The following is a 4547-nucleotide window of genomic DNA, read 5'->3' on the forward strand; positions in this document are numbered from 1 at the left end:
TCAACACATGAAGGAATTAAGAAAATGGTTTACGTTTCTCAAATAGATTGTCCTTTTGGAAACTGGCAAAAAGGAAGTCTCTTTCCTGGATTTGGTTTACTCCTTAGCAAAACAAGCTGTGATAGACAATACCAGAGGTAAACTAAAATGCTGCCAGTTGATCTTGGACTCAAGGTTTTGGGACGTCAAGAAACACTTCTATTCAGTGCACAGGATATATGGTCAACTGCAGGAAAATAAAAATGGTTTGCTATTTTGCTTTTGTAAATGACTATATCAGCCCTTCACTGTGAAAGGACTTGATTCAGAAGTTTGCATCCTCTTAGATTTGGGTTAAGATTTCTTTTTATAAGGTCTTTGAATCCTTTTCCTTTTCTTCTCTTCTTTTTCTTCCTCTTCTTTTTGTTGTTTTACTTGCTGACCATTTGCTAGGCTTACACTGTCCAGGACATTTCTTACAGCCTCAGGGCCTTTCCCAGGTCTGTGTTTAGGGTAAAAATAATGATGGGCAAAGTAAGTTCTAATGGTCGCTGGTCCATACTAAAAATGCTGTAATATAAAGAGTTGACAGAGTGCACAAATGCACTGAGATCTCATTTTATGAACACAAATGGCTCCAGAAGTGTTTAAGTCACCAATGAGTAAATTACTTGTCTTGCACCCCTTTAACTCATACCTTGAATATTGGAAATGAAGTTCTAATTCACATTTCTAGCACTAATGTTAATGAAGTAAAAATAATAATGTTAATAAACTAAGTTATAAAAAATAATAATGGAAATAAAAATTCAAGAGATGGGGTAACCAGTAAAGTTAGGTACCACAAGGCTGGTAACCAACTCTTTGGCAACTAAGTGCTTGGGAGGCCATCTATGCATAAACAAAATTAAGAAAAATATTGGACAGTGTACATACCCAGCAGCAATGGGTTAAACAGCAATACCAAAGCATATGCCCAGAGTAATACAATGCATCATAATGTATTTGTAACACTTACCTGTAAATTGGGGCACTTCCGACATTTACCTTTATGGTAATAAATAGTAGTAATATGAGTTTCCCCATCACCATTTCAAATGTAAACATCTCTCAGCACCTGCACAGTTGAAATGTTACAGTAATTCCATTCAGGAAAAATATTCATTGTTGAGGATGTGTCCTCTAGGCACACTGACCCTCAGGTCTAAGCAGATATAACAGTTCGGAGAAGTTCTCGAGCTTATAGTGTGTTCACAATGGAAAGAATTTTTTAGTCTGATCTAATGTTGTTTAGCTTTTGCCCCTGTCCATTAATATCAAGTCATCAACTTAACTGAACAAAAGGAACAAAATAGTTGGAATATTAAGTGGTAAAATTAATTGTGACTGGAATATTTTAAAAGAAAAAAAGTCATCAGCTTCCTGAAGTTTCTAGCAATCGCTCAGTCTTTCTCTGATTACCAACAATGTTTCTAGAATCTGAAAAAGAAAAACAACCTCTTACTGGTATGTATAATTAATAACAGTTTAGAGAAGAAAGTAAGCACCAGGTCATGTAGATTTCCCAAACAGTTGTTGCTAACTCTTTCCTGATTTAGCTTTTGTCTCAAAGACAGCAATTAAAATTTAGTATTTTCTTCACTAGCAGAACTTATCATTCTCTATAGCATTTCCTTACCAAATGTAACAATGTAATACACTAAAATATTACCCATTTATACCTACTGCATCTAGATATGTAGCTTCTGAACATTTGAATATATAATTTCAGTTGGTAAAGACAGCATTCAACATACAAGTTTACACATAAAGCTCGTCATAATTACACTCCACTCTCAATCTTCTAAATGCATAGTGCAGTCAGTAGCACACATTTTGTAATATGAGCACCCCCAGTTCACATCCCTGCAAATAACGCATGGTAATATTCTAAAGAAATATAATGAATTCAGGATAAGAGGATGCTTCTGATCTCAGATCTTCAGCAGTCTGATGTGCTAGCCTTATGCAATATGGGGTCAATACAATGAGACCAGGAATTGATTAGTTACAGAAGACAGAAGGGATGTTGGTGGTGATAGAAGGGGGAGGGGTGCAAGGGTTAAGCAGATGAGAAAGAGTAGTAAAGAGGGAACAGAGAAAAAAGAGAGCACGGAAAGGGAGTAAGTGTAAAGACAGGAGTATGAAAGTCAGTCTCAGACCATTAACCCGAGCCTCCACTTCTATAAGAAAGGTTTTCATTTCATGCCTGTGGCTGGAACTGATTTCACTATTTTTGTTTATCATGAAACTTTATAAAATAAGTTATTTCAATATGCAATTAATAATGTTATACTTGACTTTCACACAAAGCTTTTACCTTTATTAATATTACATAATACTACATCAAACTGAAGTATGCTCACCTTAGATGTAGGATAAAAATATTGCCGACACTAACATTGGCACATTATCCTGTATTTTCTTCTCACACAACACATCTTCTTCATGCAATATCCCCTCCTTTCCTTGTTCCCAAATTGTTGAATATGAACATAATGTCATGCTAAGGAGGAGAGAGCAGACTACTTTGCAATACAGTAAGGTTTGTTTCAAGAAAGTTCATGAAAATGAGAATTCGTCAATGTATGTAGTACATTAAAAGGTTTATATTCAATTCCTGTGTTCATTGTGGACAAAAACCTGTGAAGAAATAGGTAGATAAATGAGTTAGAACAGATTTGCTAAGCACGGGCATTTAAATGATAATTATATATATATATATATATATATATATATATATATATATATATATATATATATATAATATACATATTATATATATACATATATATATATATATATATACTATATATAGTATACATATAAAATATATGTATATGTATATATATATATATGTATATATTATATGTATATATATATTTATTTTATGTATATGGTTAAAATTTTATAATAAATGTATATATATACATATATATTATACCCTTACATATATATAATAATATATATATATATATATACAAAAATATATTATATATGTATATATAGATATATGTATTATAATTATTTTAAAGTTAATCTATATATTATTTATATATATATAATATTATATATATAAAAGTATAATATATATAATATATATGTATCTATATATATATATATACATATATATTACAATTTTATATATAATTATATATATATATATTTAATATATATTTTACAAAATATATAATATATTATATTGTATTACATAAATATATATTAATATATAAAATTATAATATACAAAATATACATAAAATTTTTGGAAAAAGTATTATTTTGATATAATGGGTATATATATAAAAAAATATATACATTATATAATTTATTAATTTTTAATATATATATATATAATTAAAAATATATATTAAAAATAAATAATAAAAATTTAAAGTTTTATATAATTTTTTATATATATGTTTATATTTAAATATATATACTTTATAAAATATACATTATATAATATTAAAACATATTTCATAAATTTTAATTTTTTTATATATAATTAAGTATAAAATTTTAATATTATATATTTTATATATTAAAAAATATATATAAATATATACTATAGTTATATATTAGTATTTTATTATACATATATAATATTATATATATTTTTTAATAACATATATATATATATTATAATATATATTTATACATATATATATATACTATTATATATATATATATGTATATTTAATATATATACATATACATATATATATGATATTATATATGTATTTTATTATATATATATGTTTATATATAAAATTATTTAAATTTATATATTTTATTTATAATATTAATATGTAAATATATAATGTTAATATATATAGGGAATATTATATATATATAAAATTATATAAATTATATATATATATATAATTATCATTTAAATGCCCGTGCTTAGCAAATCTGTTCTAATCTCTTTTATCTCGCTATTTCTTCACGGGTTTTGTCCACAATAAACAAAAGAATTGAATAAAAACCTTTTAATGTACTACATACATTGACAATTCTCATTTCATAAACTTTCTTGAACAACCTTACTGTATTCAAATAGTCTGCTCTCTTCCTCCTTAGCATGTTTTTGTTTATTCAATTTTACGGGAAAGGGGGGTTTCTAAGAAAATTGTTGTTGAAAAAAGGAATCGGGAAATTGAATGTTTTCCCAAATTTTTTCCTCACAATAATACCATTTTTTTTAATATTTGTTTTTGGGAAAAAGTTTTGAAAGAAAGATAAAAATTTTTAAATTTGCTAAAATTTATTTTAAAACTATAAAAAAATTAAATTTTTCCGCCAAGGCATAAAATGAAAATTTTTTTTAAAAGGATTTTTTGGGAACTGATTTTTTAATTGTTTTTAATTTCCCCCCTTTGGTTTTTTTTTTTTTTCTTTTTTCCCTTTTAAATTTACCCCCCCCCATCCCAAAATCCCCTTTGTAAAAAAATTTTTCCGGCTCTTGTATTGGGCCCCTTTTTCTTTTGGCTGGAAAACTGCAAATTTTTTGGGGTTTTTTTCCCT

General features: G+C 26.7%; 1 long non-coding RNA gene across 1 annotated transcript in view; it reads right to left on the reverse strand.

The window, feature by feature from the left end:
- Positions 1–2698, reverse strand: part of LOC119571082 — a 4077-nt gene extending 1379 nt beyond the window's left edge. Inside the window, exons 1-2 of the long non-coding RNA XR_005228516.1 lie at positions 998–2698; positions 1–481 (exon numbers count right to left, since the gene is read on the reverse strand). The exon at positions 1–481 is cut by the window's left edge and continues 1379 nt beyond it. This is a non-coding gene — a long non-coding RNA (uncharacterized LOC119571082). The remainder of the gene's footprint in view (positions 482–997) is intronic.
- Positions 2699–4547: the final 1849 nt, after the last annotated feature.

This window comes from Penaeus monodon, unplaced genomic scaffold, assembly GCF_015228065.2.
Source record: "Penaeus monodon isolate SGIC_2016 unplaced genomic scaffold, NSTDA_Pmon_1 PmonScaffold_506, whole genome shotgun sequence".
Taxonomy (NCBI): domain Eukaryota; kingdom Metazoa; phylum Arthropoda; class Malacostraca; order Decapoda; family Penaeidae; genus Penaeus; species Penaeus monodon.